The 19,080-nt window shown below is 39.2% G+C and overlaps 1 long non-coding RNA gene across 1 annotated transcript in view; it reads right to left on the reverse strand.

The window, feature by feature from the left end:
- LOC131472960 (uncharacterized) overlaps window positions 1-19,080 on the reverse strand; it is a 54,474-nt gene that overhangs the window by 22,068 nt on the left and 13,326 nt on the right. Inside the window, exon 3 of the long non-coding RNA XR_009242161.1 lies at window positions 16,871-16,925. This is a non-coding gene — a long non-coding RNA (uncharacterized LOC131472960). The remainder of the gene's footprint in view (window positions 1-16,870; window positions 16,926-19,080) is intronic.

The following is a 19,080-nucleotide window of genomic DNA, read 5'->3' on the forward strand; positions in this document are numbered from 1 at the left end:
CCCTGTGATTAGCCACCTACACTGCCCACAATCTAAGCCAGCGGAGCCCAGACTTTTTCCTAGGAGAGCAAAAACTTGATCTGCATAGTGGTGGCAGGGTAGTGGATTGTAAAATTGTAATATCTGAATATGCCAGCAGGCACAGGTTCCTTAATAAAATATTATTTTAGCTTTAACGTAACAACTTTATATCCTACGTTTCTGTCATATAACTACTTTTAAGGTGCCTGTATAAGTGTAAGTATCTCGGTTTTAAACCATCATTACCTGAAGTATACTGTCCATTTTCACTAACTGATCAATTGCAGTGTGATACATGGAGAGCTACTTTGGCTTTATGTCTGGTTTTACATGTTGTTTAATAACTATGATATGTAGTATGAGTATAGCATAACCACTGTATATAACCAACTTAGTATATATAAATGTATAATGTCTATATATAAACGTTTGTTTTTACCGTTTTCTAAATCGAAATATGTCCAGTCAAATTAAACTCTCTGCTGTAGCCAGCTTTGGGCATTGCTGATCACAGTAACACAATGAAATTCACTACGACTGAATATTTTGTACTAAAAATGTTTTGCAACTCACCCAAAAAAAAGGGTCAGTGAACAATTACATCAAAACGTTTTTTTTTGTGCTTTTGTATAAACATTTCTAGGAAAAAGAAAGTGCTCACGCGGTCTCTGATGTTGATCTTTATTAAATATTGAAAGAGTCAACAAAGATGTCAAGTGGGAGACTGGACTTGTTGACACTTTTAGAGTGTAAACACAAGCCCAGGCTTTGCTTTACAATCTCAAACAGAACGTTAACTCAATGCAGGACACCTGCTTTGTCAGTGCATCATGCACCCTTCCAATTTCCCTACAGCCCAAGATGTATAGCAACGAGAAGAACAAATACTATGTATGTAAAACTTAAATACAAAGGGAGCATTTTTTATATACTCAACACTGTAAATGACTAGGTTTAACTATGTTTAAAGTTGTGACATCTTAGCAGAAGATATGGCTGAACAAAATAACATTCATTTAATTTCTCCCCCCTCCTTATTTTGTCTTTTTTGACATTTATTAATTTAACTCAGGTTCATCCCTAAAACTAAATACTCTTGTTCTTAAACAGATGGTTTGTTGCTATGCAGATCTGTCGGAGGTTCAAGCAGTTAGTTCATTATCAATGAGACTATACAAAGACTATACAAATATAAGCAAAAAATGATCAAATAAAACAGGGAATAGAAGAAAAAAATCCATTTGTGTACACACGGATACTGCAGCATTAACTCTACAAACAATACTTTTGTCCGCCTCTTCAATTTCATTTCTTCCTCTCCTGCGCTTGCACTCGTTTGTCCCAAATCTCATGAAAACTGCACCAAACAAAAGAGACCACAAGGTCGAACATTCTGACCCAGTTTCTTTCTCCTCTTTAACTCCATCGCACACACGATTCAAGAGCAGCTGCAAACAGAATGATTGACAGCGAGCCACAGCAACAGAAGTAAGCAGAAAGTTGCAGTGGCCTCAATGTCAGGCTTGACTAAGCAGAAATGGAATGGAAACGGAGCACGAGAAACAGACATATGCCATTCTATTTTTCTCTGCTTCTAACACAGCACACACACACTGCACTTTGACAAAATGATCTGACCCGATAATTATCATAAACAATTACTCCTATTCCTCATTATTGCATCTACATATTGCCTTCATAGTCTCCTAGCTTCACTCAATCTCATTTCATTCCCATCAGACTCAGTTAGACTTAATTAACCTTTATGGAAGTGGGAAGTACAACATTATCGAGATACTGATTCAATAATACATCTGACTGACATCTCACTAAATTCAATGCATTACCATCTACGTAAGTGAAAGCAAATTACTTTCACAACCTATTTGAATAAAACTTTGGGGCTTTTGTTTCCTCTGCAGTTTCCGTCAGGACACACACAGGTTCATTTATCTAATGGGAGACATAAATGAAGTCGGTGTCATAATCTGTATTGTATTTTTTGGACAATGTCCCTTCAAAACAAAGGGTTTGGGGGTTTATGACCAGTACGAGTGTCAGAGAGTCAGTCTCTAGGGCTGTCGCAGGTTTTTGCAACACTGTGGTTCTGTTCTGTGGAGTCAAGCTCATCATGTCAAAAAACAGAAAAAAAAAAAGGGGGCAATGAACTCTGAGGGGAGATGCAGACACAGTAAATAACAGTTCCTCCATGCCTTTTCCCGCCATTTAGTGATAACTGTATATAATAATCATTAGTTCATAAATCTTCACCAGCTTTCCAGGTTTATGAGAGTGACCATAAATTTTAGCTGATATCCTGAAACTTAACGGGACAAATCCACCAAGCCGATGCTATCTTGAGGCAAAATTTAATTAAATAAAGACAATGGGACAAAAAAAAAAATGGTATTAATGTTTACAATTAAGCATTACGAAATACCCTTTATAATGTAAACAGGGTGAATGATATTAAAGTGCTACAGTAGGCTTTATCAACACATTGTGACAGCTTAAGCCTCTGAATATCACTCAGGGCACACTTGTATTCCCTTGACATACAATAACTATACTATGTTTATCTCTGACCTAATAGTCCACTAGACTCTGTAGGATTGGGGACTAGACTTACTTACGATTGGGGACTCGGTTGAATTTCAGCCGGTCGGAACCTTTTGAATAACGTATTCCCCTCCTCGCCTGAGGGGGCACTGCATCAATTACTGAAGGAGAAGACAAGGCCAAGAATGAACAAGAAAACCCACCCAACTTGTTTTTAATGTTGTTGTATGTAAACATACGACACATATACGCTGCAACAATGGGCTCAGCCATTTCACCCGACTATCTTTACACTCACGTATGTTTTTGGTTGTGTTTGCCCACAATGCCCTGCCTCCTAATCCGCTTCCTGCGTTTGGTTGAAACAACTGGGGAACTTGACTTTTTATGTTCTCGCTTTGCAGGTGTAAACATCGTGCACCAGCGCCTTAGCCGTTAGCTCGGGGGACACGCGGGGATTTCCTCACGGAGTGACTGACTGACTCGTTTGCATTGAACAAATCACCTCCGCCACGCCCGCTGGCCGCTGTCTCGCTTGAGTCACAGCAGAGCTCAGCTCAGCTGAACCGCGAGACGAAACGAGTCGCTTCAGTGAGGGATTCAGTTCAGTTACTTCGCCTGAACGACACGACACTATAATCAAATAATGTTCGGCAGAAGAGTTACTACGAGAGGAGTGAGGTGGCAGCTTTTAAAGAGTTTGCTGCTCGCACCGGCTCCAGGAGCTGCAAATAAGCCCACTCACCAATTGCTGTCTCAGAACTTCACTCTAATCAAATCTTATATCTAGGGTCATAATACTTGGTTTGCACCGTCATCAGTAGATCCAAGTGACATTTATTACTAGCTCAGAAACTGAAGTGTCGCATAAAAACTGCTGTATTTCTTCATGCAAATTACAAACGTGGCCTGATGGCGGTGCTATATGAGGAGAGCACAGTGATAATATTTCATCCTAAAAGGCCATACATATCTCGATGTACTTTCGAGGCAATTCACTGAAAACCACAAAAAATAAAAACTTGTGGTTGCAAAAAAAAAAGAGAAAGTGTCTGTGGGTCACGCGAGTCACTAAGATTTATTATCTGGGTACCTTAAACATGTATGGAATTCAGTGAAATCCCATCTCACAGTTGTTGACTTATTTCAGGCAACGCCAGTCACTTGTGAACGTCATCATACAGCATATTAGCAGAGGTACAGCTATACACAGGACCAAACTGCAATATGCTACAGTATTCTAGATAGGGTTCCCAAGCTTTGGTGAGAAATTGAGAATGCAAAATAAAATGTACTTGTTTGTGTGGTCCGGGAAAAGCCAATAAAAGTTGAAAAGATGAAACAAATGACACCTTGCATCCCCAACATCCCCCAATCCAAACTATTTTAGTTATATTATTAAAATAATGTGCCAGTAATGTTAATGACTAAGTATAAATACGTCTCTACCCCCAGTGCACCACATGCTTTGCCTCCGCCACCTAAAGGAGTCAATTCTGTAAACTCGACTTCAACGTCTTCCATCATAAGAGAAAGTGGGTTAGATAAGAGTGATTCCCAGCTGGAAAACACAGTTTGGCATCAGCTGCATATTGTCTCAGCATCAACACAGCAGGAAATGTGGGCACAGTGGTCGACATCATCACTGATCAAAGGGGGAATATTTCAAAAACGGATTCCTCCTCAACGCGTGCAAGCGATCAGCTCACACACACACACACACACACACAACAGCCGTGCTCTCATTTCACACCATGTCAGAGAAAGCAGAGAGTCTCCGCCGGTAAAGTTTGGAAAGAAAGAAAGAAGGAAAGAAAGAAAGAACGAAAGAAAGAGATGTACACGACGGCAAACAGTAGTAAACTTCTCTTTTTTTACCTGCTGTGAAACATGAAACATCCACAGTGGATTTCTGTGTGCTGTGTTTACTACATACACATGTGATGGAACAACGTGTACTGTACATGTCTTCTTCTCACAGATTTGTATTTGTGTACTGCATCACGTTGGTGCCTGGAAAATAAAGGCATGATAAATAAAACACTGTAAAATAAATAGAGAGAGAGAGAGAGAGAATGGGATGAGATGAAGCAAACACAGCAACGACTGACACATATTAATGGCACCAAAACAGTTAAGTTCTCATCGAATTTCAGTGAACGTATAAAAAAAGCCTACTCCATGCAGAAAGACAAAAAAAAAAAAGAGCATTGTTCACTTTTGCTACATCCGTCCTGCTCTGAATTCACAGCACCAGCGGTGTTTTACCTTGATCAATAATAAATAAACAATGCAAGTCTCTTTTCTCCCTCCAGATGAAGGTGAGGTCTGTATAAAACACTGAATGTGAATTGCCTCAGTGAGCCTGCTGCTGGAGAGCAAATAACCACTTCACCATTCTCACTCATGCCCCCCCCCCCCCCAAAAAAAAACTTGCAAAGGTAATTTGTTTGAAAAAAAAGAAAGAAAAAAAATGTAAATAAGTGCCTGGGTCCCATTTCTGAAAGCTTTTTTATGTCCTCATTCCCATGAGAGCTGCCACCATGACCTTATAAAAACTCCACCACAGACAGTTTGTCTCAATGAGTTCACCTCATATGTATTCCCAGCATTGCAGCCCGAGGATTCATCATGAAATCCCTGTACTTCCTCAATTCTTCCTCTAAAATCGTAAAGAAATCACATAAACAAAAGTGATACAGTCTGACTTGAAAATGCCTGGCAGAGATGCTATGGGATGTTGTACAAAAAGGAGTCAGACCTTAGCCTTTCTGTAACAGATAGGCGACGAGCACATTTGACCCCTGCGAAGTTTGTAAATTCTTATTCATGAAAGAATGCTGACTGTTGCTATGGTGATCAGGCACTTAAAAGGTGTAGTTTGTAACCTTTCTTCATAAAGAATGCACATTAAATGCAGCGAGGCGGAAGCAAAACTGCCGTGCTAGTAAAGCAAGACGCACCAGACTTGAGGGATAATCACCAGCTCTCATAAGTGGAGGTGAAACAAATGTTAAAAGATAACTTGATTAAGGACTTAACCCTGGTTATCAGACGTTACAGACGAAGAGAAGAGAAGAGAAGAGAAGAGAAGAGAAGAGAAGAGAAGAGAAGAGAAGAGAAGAGAAGAGAAGAGAAGAGAAGAGAAGAGAAGAGAAGAGAAGAGAAGAGAAGTAAAAATCTGTTCTCCCAAGGGTGCTCTTGTCAAAGTGTAGATAAGGCAATGAATGTTGCTTTCCCTCTCCAGATAACAGAGAATTGGTCCAGATTACAGCCTGCTGAAGGCAAACAAGCGCGACAAAGAGAAAGGACAAAATGAAAAGGGGAAGAAAATTACAGGAGATGAGGTTTGTGGCCGTGGAGGTTGAGGTTAATGAATAAAGAAACGACTGAAATCACATGTGCGTGTTGGGGAAGGCATCGCATGTCCCTCTGGTTCTCTGATAACTGAGGATGAGGTTTCTGGCCAGAGACAGAAACTCACCAGTGACATGGCTGCAGGCCAAAGAGCTAATATGCTCTACCCTGCTTATCAGTGCACTGCACTGCACTGTCTGCTAGCCCCGACACTCACACACACATAATTAAAAAACAAATTTGAAATTCAGCTCCATCACTTATTGCTTTTGTGTGTGTGTGTGCATGTGTGTGCATGTGTGTGCATGTGTGTGCATGCCTCACAGTCACAATTTCTATTTCCACTCAATAGCTATGTTTACATGGACACAGTCATTGGAATAAAAGCCTGATCGAAAAAAAAAAAAAAGTCATGTAAACCACTCAGAAAAAGTTAAATATAAGTCACATAAACAGTCAATCAAATCATGAATCCCGGTCCGGTTGTCTGATCCACGTAAAAATGATATGTTTCCATTTTGTTACATACCAAAAAAAAGAATAATGCAGTGAGTATCTAGATGCTATGAATAACTGAACATTAATGAATTACTACACAAGTGACATAATATCCGACTTTTTCTGTTGCATTTCTTTTCCAGGTCATTAAATCAGAGCAAGCACTTAAGTAATGCGTTTACTGTAAAGCTGATTAAATGACCAGCGTGTGGGATTCAGTTTAGTCAAGCACAGAGGTTCCATGATGTGTGGGAAAGCCTTTAGATAATTGCTCATTCGGGGCAATCACAGAAACACGGTGGTGAAACAAACCGGGGCTCTGCGCTCGTAGCAAGTTATTATACGTTAATAAAAAAATATAATCATGAAGATGACGTTAAATTTCTGCTCATATAGATTCCCCGCACCGCTCCACATTTGTCCTTGAACAGGGTGAGCATCAGCTGGACTGTGGATGAGAGAGGACTGTGTGTTATATCAAATATGCATAAAAGTGATGGCAATAGAAATCAATGTTTAGTTTTTTTTAATATAATATCATTAGTGGCTCAGAAAATGGACAAATTGTTTACTTTAGTATGGTCAACAATGTCCTTTAGGCATTATTGTATAATGCTATGTGTATGTAAGTAATGTTATATATATTTTTTTAATTTACTTATATTTAATTCAATTCAATTCACTTTATTTATCAATTTATTGTATGACACTGATTGTTTTTCTCTTTCTCTCAATATGTTGGTCTGTCTTTTATTTAGAGCACGTCAGGGTTTTTGTCTATCTCTAATTAAGATAAGATAAGATAAGATCCTTTATTAGTCCCACAGTGGGGACATTTACAAAGAATCAAATCTATGACAGAGAACTAGAACTTCACAGCAGCGTTGTTATCCACTGAGCTATGTGCTCTTAATTCTTCTCTTTACAGATAATCCAGTGGTGCAGGCATGAGCACTGTCGCATCACTGAAAGAGGATTTTTTCAGCTGGGTTTTCACTTCCAGCACTCGATGCTTTTCTAAAAAGAAACAGTTACCATAAGTTACCATATCCAAAAGAAAAAATTAAACTGGCTTTATAATATGTCATAGTCATCTCTTACTGATTGCAGTCATTTTTTGGACGCTTAAAATAAATCCCTTTGCATAATAATTTGCATTATCACGCCGTGTATTCTCTATGTGTGACAGGATAACAAGCCTGCTATAATATGCAGAGTGATCATGTGTTACTGCGGAGGAATAACGAAGAACTGTGCACCCTATGACTGCAAAGTGGGGCTTTCTTTATTTGTTACAGAATGTAACAAAATGGACCTTTGATGGCACAGAGTCGCTTGCCGAAAATCTACTGACATCAAAGTACCCAAACAGCTTTCTCTGATTCAGTTTTATCGCACTCATAATAACCTATAAAGGGTTTTAGCATGCTGCATTACCCTGGTCATTGAACCAATAAAAAAAGATGATGGTGAAATGAAAATTAAAGTCTCTGAATAGCAACTTTCTAAATAGAAAAGAATATATTATCCAACTCTCAGCCAAACTTCTGAACATTATGAGGTGCCAGAGTGTTTGGCCCGCTGACAAATTGGCATGTGACTCCAGAGTTAAATCTGAAAGGAAAAATCATCAATAAATAAATAAACGTCAATAAGCACACAATGAAACGCTCACTGTGGAGTGCAACCTTGAGTGTGTGATGCTTTCAAATATAGTGCATTTTGAACTCGAGATTTCCTGATTTCCTGGGCATGAATGTAGAATATGTCAAACACGACGAAGAGTCAAGAGGAGAAAAATGCATGCAGACACACTAAAACCAGACCGAATCAGAAGGTGTTTTTTAAGCAAAAGTTGGACAAAAAACAACCCAAAGTGGAGCTAGTGGTAAAATGTTTTTCCTCCCACACAAACAGAACTAGCACATTGACGTGATGGAAGTTGGTTTTTGCCCGAGCAGCAATAGTGTAAGAGCATGCTGCCTACAGCCCCTCATCTAATCAATTCACTGAGGCTGCAGCTTCATTTAACATTCCTGCCTGAAAATGTAAAGAAAAAACTGATGCACTGAGCAAAATCACGTCATAATACCCACATATCCCCTCAGAGGCGACAGTGTGCACCAAGATGTTTGCATGGGGTTGGTATTTAGGAAACAACTGTAGATCCTTCACAGTAAATGCCAAAACAATATGAGGCCACAAGAGACCTTTCACTGAGAGGCAGGAAATTCATCAAATAACTGAGAGGACAACAAATTATGTTTTACATTCTTATTCTATGTTGTTGGGGTTTTTTTTAAGAGAGGAGGGGAGAGGAAACAAGAGGGGAGGAGAGGAGAGGAAGAGCTATATCTTGATTTACAGCTTTAATCACAGGCTCATCTGAGACACTGGGAGAAGGATTTGTTATGACTGATTCCAAACTCCAATCAAAAAGCTTTGATTTCTCTGTTGGACGATCACATGAAGAGATTTACACGTTGGGCACAATCAGAAGGGGACTGTGCCTGTGTGTGTGGTGTTATATGTGTGTGCAAAGAAGGAGCATTGCAAACCTTTATAGTGTTGATTCAAGGAACTCCTTTGCCACAAACAAAGCATTCCCTACTGGACTGGACAGCAACTACATTAAGAGGTATGAGAAGAATCCACATGCACACACACACGCTCAGTCTAAGTCAATAAACACAGACAGGATTATCGCTGTACTCTATCCTTTCCATTAACATTTAGTGACATACTGGCTGAAAATGTATAATAAATGACACATTTCAGTGAAATACCTTTTCTTTGGGAAATGATATAACAACAGAGGACTCTGGTATTATCACTTTGCCTTCCATTGCCTTAAAATTTGCCACAAAACTTAAATAGTAATAATAAATAATGAGAAAACAACGCGTTGCCTAAAGGATTACAGCTATAGAAATATGAGAGACAGAGCAACACAGAGAGAGTTCAAATATAATAAGAAATAATCTTTTAATTATTTATTCAAACTGACAATTGTTTAAACTGGAGCCTGCTCAATTTTTAAATTTCCCAGACTGAAGCAGAAAAAGTGATGTATTTTAGGTTTCTTAATTCAGAGGCAACAAAGATGAGCTGTCCTTGGTGCTGAAATCTACCTTCTTGTACATTACTGATGGTCGCAGCATTTTCACATTTCACACACAAAGGCAGTAAAACTTCCCGTCAGAGGTGTATTGATAAAGATAGAAAATAATATGTGCTGCAGCTGAAGCAGACATGACGACATTCCAACCTGCTCTCATTACTCAAAACTGCCAGAAGCAGAAGTGTCACTGATAAAGTTACCAGTGACTCTCTGCTCAATCCCAGCAATCAGGACAATGTTGATTCTGCATCCACAGTGAAACTGAGGAAGCTAAGTGGAACTCGATTACTAGGCTCTGTGGAAAGCAGCACAACATAGAAACACAGGCTATTAGACGACTGTTAGATCTGTGCCTTTTGCTAGCAATATATTGTTGTTGTGTGACATTTTAAGCTGCATAAAACACAACTCAGTGGTGATGGACTGTACGTTACAGCCCTCCACATTAGGATAAGCAGCACTGCGTAACACAGTTTCACTGTCATAGTTCTGTCTCCCACTGAGAACACAGCAGCAAAATAAAATAAGACATGGATTAATATTTACTGTCAAACTTGTTACCGTTTTACCACAGTAGATACACAAAGCCACTCCTGACGTGTACACGCACACACAGAGGTACTAAAAAAAACAATTTGTAGACTAATTGTAATACTAATTTGTCATCCATTTGATTCTAAATGTGATATTAATTTACAAATCAGACATCAAAAAAACCCTTAAACTAGAAATTGAAACATAACCTCAATAGGAAATTGATATACTGATGTTATGAATCAAGTAAGAAGAAAGATTCAGATCGACAGACGATGAAGTAACCGACCTTGGTCAAATCATACATTCCGTTTAGTAAACAAATAAATAATAAAAGTGTGTGTGTGTCTAAAAAATAGATTAAAATGTTATCTAATATGACAGCCATCCAAGCAGCACCCGATAGCCGAAGGGAAAAAAAGGAATTTAAGAAGAGATTCGTTTTGCTCCGGGGTGCAATGTACCTGTGACAAGGCGGCATCACCTCAAACTCATCAGCTAGAATGTGCCGAGGTTGGGTGGCAGTGGAGGTGGCCCTACATCCATTATTAATGACACAATTAGCAACACAAATTTGTCAAAAGTACAAGCACAAACTGGCTGTGCCTGCATCCAAATTTTATTAGGAGCAAGTAAATAAAAATCATAAATGTTTCTTCCTCTTATCCTCTCTGACTACACTGTACCAGACAGAACGTGTAAATTACACATTTATTTTTATTTTTTTTACTGCACGTACAGTACAGGGTCATCAGTCCTGTAAATGATCAAAGCAACTATGTCGCAGAGGTTCATCTCCAGTAATTATCCAGCACTGGATTTAGCTGTGAAATATAGATGAGACAGAGTCAACACTGGCATATGGAGAGGAACAGGCAAGCCGAAAGGGAAAACATGAACAGAAACAACTCACAAACATGTGCATACATATTCAAATTTACCAACTTTTTTTTTAACTGCACATGCAACCACACATGGTTAAACTTTGATGCAGCGCCACATGCAAGTGTGCGACAATGTCACGATTTATTTTCGGTCATATCACTTTTTCATATCACTTTTGCTGCGGAGATTCAATTCACACCGTTTAATATTTTATAGCCCAAAAAAGCTATAAGCTATTAAACATTGGGCCATAAAATATGAAGAAGTTATATACATATAAAGTAATTTACAACATCTTGCTTACTGCATTAATCTAAAAGGCTACAAAAAAAAACCCAACAAACATTTTATCCTCCGTCATCGGTAGCACATGACGTGAAACCAAGGGAGATTCGCCATGGAAAATAACAGGATGTATCTAAATCTACCTAAAACTAAAAATGTATTTTGTTGACAAATAATGTTGATAATTATTGATTAATGAATGTCATCACTGGATTACTTGGAATAACATATTATACTATAATGTTTACAATTTTCTTTCTCTGCACAGTCCCGTGTTTCTTTGTCAGAAATGGTCCCCGTTGTACTTAGAGATTAGTGACGCACCTCCTCGTGTTTCCTCTTTTCTTTATACCCTCCCAGCGATGACTGAGGGAATTAGATTATCTCCGAGGCAGACTTTGTTCTCCAGATGCTCCGCATTAACTGATCGCATCTGAACATTTATTTTACACCTTCCTTATCACCAAATGAACTGATCCCTCATCTCTTCTCTCACTATCTTCTGGAGATTAGTTTGATTAGCATATACACGTGTGTGTGTGTGTGTGTGTGTGTGTATACTTGTTTAAGTCAACTCTTAAGGTCCATATCTAATCTTATCTTAACACTAACCTAAACCAAAGTCTTCATGAGGCAGCACTTCTCATATCTAAGGAAGCAGTTGGATGTACGGCTAAAATAACAAACTGTGGGTTCAAATGGACAGAAGTGAATTCAGTGTCGGGTGCAAGATATTGAAAAAAAAATGACGATGCATGTTGCGATATAAAAAACTACAATAATTCTCACCAGATGACTTGCAAAGCTCTGTTTTGAAAGAATTAGGTTGATTCACCAAGGCCAATGATCTCACATCCACAGCTCATCTGTGACTCTGTGTGCGTTTGCGCCGCACTCACAGATCTCTTCTGTGCGTGTGTGTGTTTGACTCTCTGCAGAATTCCTTCTCTTAAAGTATTTAGGTTTATGACAGGAAGTCGGTAGATTTGTGGCAAGTCGCTTTGTTTTAATAAGAAAAAAAGAGTTGGGGTGGGGTGTGAAAAGTCGTTAAATATGCACACGGAAACGACACAAAACGTAAAAAAAAACAGACGTTTCCCCCCCACACCTTTTCTTTACCCTGGAACTTTCCGGGGAACTTTTTGAAAACAGAAAAGAAAAAGATTGCTGAGTGTTTTTGTGCTGGCCACAGTGTCTCCCTCTTGTTTATCGCTCATCTTTGGCGCGGTGATTGAGGGACAGCATGTGCATATTTGCACAGCGGGCAGAGAGTTCAAATACAATAAGAAATAATCTTTCAATTGTTTATTCAAACTGACAATTGTTTAACTATATCAATACACCTGACGGGAGGTTTTACACCTTTGTGCGTGAAATGTGAAAAGGCTGCTACCATCAGTAATATATAAGAGGGTAGATTTCAGCACCAAGGACAGCTCATCTTTGTCCTGCAATGCTGCATCGCAATGACGACGCTCAAATGATACATCGTGCAGCCCTAGTCCTAAAATGAAAAGCTGTGCAAACCTGTGTGTGTTATATTCTACCAACCAAACTAATTGTTGCTGCCAGTGTAAAATAAATACAGGGTATTAAGTCCATAAGCTTTTCAGTGTGAAAAGTTATCATCAAGATGTGTCAAATGCTGTTCCCCCTGATATACTGATCAAACATGCAAGAATGGGTGGAAAAATATTTAAAAAATACACATACACATACACAAATGTACACACACACACAATATGTCGAAGCAATTGGCAGCCCCTGAGAGACTGTTAGCACTTGGAAAAGAAATGGCTGCTGATAAAAATGAAAATATCTAATCCTCACCGAGCAACTCAGCTGAGACAGGCTCTCAGTCTCTTTTATGCGAGAGCAGACAGACAGAGTTTTGGAGCTGGTGGGTGCCACACAAGACTGCAAGCAGGCATAAGATGCCCTGAAAGGGAACATTATTACAGACAGCTAGAGATATAGATGCAGAAATATTCCTCACAAAACGAAGGCACCTGCCTTCCCTGACAGCGCTTAAGCAGTAAACAGCAGAACTTCTAGTCAGCACTTAACAGGAAAGGGCGGAACAAGTGATACTGGGTGAGATGGGTGAAGAGGAGGGGGACAGGGGAGAGGTAAAAAGCCTTCGAGGCAGAAACAAACAACGAGCTTACAGACAACTTTTCCATCTCTTTAGAATCAAAGCAGAGTTTTGGGGTAGACAGGCAACAGTAATTCCCAAACGCAGACGGGAGAGGTGCAGAGGAACAGATGCCAACTCAACTAAAGATCAGCTGCAAACTACTTCTATAACCTCTCAGCTGGTTACCGTCAACTCCTTAGTTCTACTTTGACCAAATTCTTCACCCAAGAGAGCAAGAGGGAGAGAAGAGACATATCAAACTCCATTCATCTTGAACCTCCTATTTTCAGAATTGAAACTACAGTATGACATATAAGATAAAGCATGTGACCATAGGTTAGCACGTGTTTATCTGGGGATTGTGCAACATGAAGAGAAAATGGTGGATCCAGAAGAATATTGAAATGCAATAGAAGTTACACTGTATACTTTGTAATCTAAATTACAGAGTTAAGGTTTAGGATTAACTAAGGGGAAGATTTACTGGGAATCAGGAATCAAGTGTTGTTCTTTGACGTTCCAGTGTATCCACAGGGTAACTCACCACCATACAATATCACTCCTCCCTTGTGTCACTTCCCTAACACATCTTTCATGTGCGACTTTCATTCACCCGTCTTTGGTTTAGGAAGCCAAAAATGTCTCTGAAAATCTAATGGGAGTAGCCTCTTGTGTTAAGCGGCACCATCAAGAAAACAACACACATGCTTGCTTCCTTCCTACAGAGAGTTTGCAGGTGATGCTGCCTGCAGAATATGGAACACAGTAATCCCACAAGAGATCTTATACTTGAATTTCAAGCATTCACATTTGTGCCTTAGACTGAAAACTTGGGATTTCAAAGTCACACACACACATGCAAGTTGTAATGCTGCATTATATAGTGTTTGTGTTCCGGTCCAGGTGATATAAATTTAGTTTGTGTCTAGATACTGGATTCAAATGCCCCTAAAGGGATACCCATAGCCTTGACTTGCTTCCTTTTGCAACTTTCCCATAGACTATAAGCATTAACATCAGCCAAGGTCCTGCTGATCAATACTTGGAGCACACTGAAACTCAAATTGATGTGAACCTTTGATTTTTCTGGACTCCCCTTCACTTTGCCAGCGGGCCATCCCAACCAGAATCCTCGTAGACATAGATTTTCTTTGAAAAGTGCCTTCTTGACTGCTGCTGGAGACCCATTTGGCCAATGCCTTTCCCCTACATGCAGCTGTGGGGCATTTCAACATCTGAAATAACACACACAGGGATGTGGATATCAAAGTGTGGCAACTCTTTTTCCTGGCTCGTTTTCGCATGAGCAAGAGGAGCGATCACATTGTCATTGCATTATATTTGTAGTTTGAATCACAAGTTCATAACAGAAAAGAATTGCTGTTAATTACAGTGTGCTTTTACTTTAACTGTAGAATTGCTTTATTATGTGCGCTTTGTGGAAAAGAGAATGTAAAACAAGAGATTATATTGCAAATTAAATAAGACTATATAATATGTAATGTAAATTACTTTTTTGACACTAAATAAACTTTAGATGGAGCAGTATATCCCTGAACTTCACATTATTCCAGACCTGAAGGATTCCAACAACTTCCTACTTGGGAGAATGTTTAGGTATCATAATAAAAGACGATACATTTAGTAAGTGTTGAAAAAACAAACTCTATAAAGGTGTGCACAAAATACTAATTAAACTTCCTTGAGAGCTGCGTAAGCGAAAAGGGGCATACGAGTCAACGTGTCCTTGGGCAAGACACTTAATCCCACGTTGCTCCTGATTCCTACCATCACATCACAGGACTACCAGAAGTCTGTGCCTTTCGTCAGTCCTTTGAAATGCTGTGTGCTTATGCATAACTCATTCTGCCTGTCAATAAAGGAAAGTCTAATAGTTGCACAACTACAAACTGTATTATTGTCTCATGTTGCGGATATACAATGCTAAACTAATTAAGTTTTTTAATCACTCAAAAGGCCATAATATTTTAATAGGGGAATAAAAAAAAAGCCCCAGAGTCAATTAGATATCAATATACATAAAATACATAATTTACAGCCCTGTAGAGACCTACAGAATTTTAATTTCAATGCAATATTAATATTTATAAACACATTTCCTTCAATATATTAGGATATTGCTTTGCAATTATTTTATCTGCATTACTTTTACAAATAATTTGTAATTTCTCCTTCATTTATAGACCACTAAATTTAAACTCAAAACTGACAAGCATTATATAGGGGTTATATATGCTGTTGGTTGCAACATTTAATATCAGGCCCTACCATATAATCCTAATCCTGCAAGATTTGTAACAAGACAATGTTGCACCTAATCTGCTGTTATACATATATATGGTACAACACACTGTTGCAGTAGGACATGTAACACTTCCTTTACACTAGTATGAATAATCATTCAGTCCTTCATCTGACCTGCATTTGACACTGAAAAACGTAATTGGTACTAAAATGCATTGGCTTTTACAGTTAATCTAATAAAACATACAGGTAAACTAATATAAAATAAGTTAAATTACTAAGGCGACAAAGTATACATGGACGGTAATTTGAATAGAAGTCTGGACTACAAGGCATTTTAAATTAGCTTTTTTTCAAAACTTGCACTCAACAAAAGGCTTCACTTTCTGTCTTTTCCCTATTCTCTTTTGCTCTGAGGCTGCAGTCTCAATTTCCTCTCAAAACAGTTTTACTGTGCATCCACCTGGCCGGCCACAAAACACATAACCATTAATATAACCCTTCAACGTGGATTTCAAAACCAACCTTGGTTTTTACCACTTAGCTGCATCCACCAAGTTCACTGTTGAATTGTTCCTATAGTGTTGTCACAAATAAACAAACAGAATATTGCATTCACCAGGACGCCTAATGGTTTCTCACACAGTACCTGAGGTATTTACTGCAAAGCAATCTACAGCATATTCACAGCCCTGGATCTCTTCTGATTTACCCTGCGTCCATTGTGCATTTCCACTTTCCTGCTTAGCTCAGGAAAACATAAGAAGAAATACTCTTCCTGATGCTTTCCAGGTGGATGAGAAAAAGTCATCAACCTGGAGGAGGAAGAAAGAGTTGTCTGTGCTGCGACGCTTGTAAAGGCCTAGTTCACATATGTGCATTCACAGCAGGGCCTCCGGATATATTATAACGGTTTTCCCTGTTCATCTGTATGAATCACTGTGGAAGGTTTCCAACATTTGAATGTGAGCTCACACAAAAAGCTTCGAGCACTGATTTTAAAATGACTGACAGATGCCTGGAGTCTAACTCATACAGGAATATGCTGCTCGAACAGCTCAGGCTACAGCGTCATTAAGGGCATAGAGAGTTGAGTTGTGCTGTAAATGCATACCACGAAGATGCACTAAAATATCACAATATCTCATGGCGTGATACTGCACGAAGTGCTGTAACGATATGGAAGTGTGTGTATTTAAACCTCTGACCGTGAGTTGGCAGGCAAGCTTCTGTAGATACGACTCTCTCCCCCTCCTTTCATTCCTGTAAAAAAAAAAAAAATGCTTACAGTATCCCAGATTCTTGCCAAGACACAGCCCTATTAAGAGAGGGCATATCCTTACAGCACTGCTGATGGTCCTGTTGTGCCTTGTTTATAGCCTGAAACAGGATGTTTGGGAGAGTGTTGCGACATCGATGCAGACTCACATCTCACCTCTAAAAGGTCTACAATGCCTCTTTTAACCAATGACAGAGTTGCTCTGGGTTTCCTTATGAGTCTTTTCCTCTTGGGGTCATTGGAGTTCGTTTGGTGTTCGAGTAACGGTCAGCGGAAGAGTTCCTTGGACAAGGTAACAGATGGCGAGGATCAGCGAGAAGAGAATATATCGTTTGTTTAGACGTCGCTAGGTCAGACTTGGGTCTTTCCTTACTTATGCTTTTATCCTGGTGCTCATGTCTCGAGTTAAATTTAATGTGAACGTCTTAAAATTACATTACTACTACTGCAGGCACCATTGTATATGTTGCACTGTGTGTGTGGATCACCTGTGAGAGATTTAACAGTGTGTGGCTTTATGGGTCTAATTCCAATAGGCTGCCGTGGTCCAGTCAGCACTTTTACAGCACAATGACAACTATTTTTCACATGGTTGGAAGGGAGGGAGTTTGAAGGTGACACGAGTTCGGGGCTTCAGTGATCACACACTCGTCTGGATGGTTATTTTCCAGTCTGCGAGAATAATAGGCAACTCCTAATGCTGACTCCGAATAAAGCATCCTAAGTGGTGTTTCTGGTGCCAACACATGGCCCGAAAAAAAAGGAGCTGTGGAAAGAAAAAAAATGCATCTAGTGAAGATGATTGAGCTTATAAGAACATATTAAGTCATCAGCCACCTGCTGTGAATAGCTGTTTATGTAAAAATAAATCTGTGACTGTTGTCACAGCGACATTTCGTCTTGTTGCGATTCATCCTCGTGTGTCGTGGAGGATTCGAGACGGACCCGAGATCTCAAAAAATGTTTTGTTTGCGTAATTTCGTTATCATTTGAGGTTTTTGACAGACGGACATTGTGTTGCTGCAATTTCTTTTTAATTTTTTTCACCAATAACATGTTTTGTATTTAATAAGACGCCTGCCATGGTCACCTCTGTGTGTCCTCCAGTGTTAATGTGTCCGGGTGGTGTGTGTTTCTTCATTCTCAGGCATGTATTGATTCCTTCAATGTCCCAGTGATTACTTCAAGGCTGTCAGTCAGCACAGATTAAGTGATTGATCACTTTATGGATCTCTGTGAATGGTGTGTGTGTGTGTGTGTGTGTGTGTGTGTGTGTGTGAGCATGTAAGTGTGTTTATACACACTGGATTTCCTTTCTCTTCATGGTATTTTTTTCCTTTTTTTTCCCATACGAGACTACAGTGACCCATGTCCACATATATACACAGTGAGACCTTGTTTCGTGGGGAAATGTATATTAGCTTCTGTTTGTGCTTGAATTGATTTTCTGTTGTCCAATTTGCAGACCTAACAGAAGCCTAATCTTTCTCTTTCCCTCTTTGTATTAATGACCACACTCTCTCCCTCAGTGAAGGTGACGATTACGGTGTGTGTGTGTGTGTGTGTATGCGTTTGTGTGCATGTTAGATTAGACAAGTAAATGGAGTGGGAAAGGACGGCCTGTATAGGCCTTTCTTAACATTAATGCTCTCTCACTTTTGGGGAACAGCACTGATGACTGAGCTGCAAGATGTAATGAATCACTTTAATGAATGAAATGTCACCCTGAAGAAGCACCACAGTAGTAAGCAACAGAAAAAAACAAAAACATTTGTTATTATACAGTACAGAGCATACTGTGAGGAAAAGGATGGTTTGGAAGTCTTTCTGAATTCACGTTTGACAGTGTGACCATGAATTTAACATTTTGCTCTTCAGTGAATTAAAAAAAAAAAAAAAACAACATGTCCTTGTCAAAAAAATACAAAACAATATTTGTACTCCAGGTACAGGAATGGCGTCCTCGAGGAGCAGAAAACCAGCTTTTTTCAATGAAGGACAGCATCAGCTTAAATTATTGGTTTCTTTAGAATTTATACACACAATGCAAGTGATTCTTAGTTAACCCGTAATTACAGCGGCAAAACAGCACGTTTATTGATCAAATGTGTTCTTTCTGAGGAGTTGACCTGATGCACA

This window comes from Solea solea, chromosome 14 (genome assembly GCF_958295425.1).
Source record: "Solea solea chromosome 14, fSolSol10.1, whole genome shotgun sequence".
In the NCBI taxonomy this organism is placed as follows: domain Eukaryota; kingdom Metazoa; phylum Chordata; class Actinopteri; order Pleuronectiformes; family Soleidae; genus Solea; species Solea solea.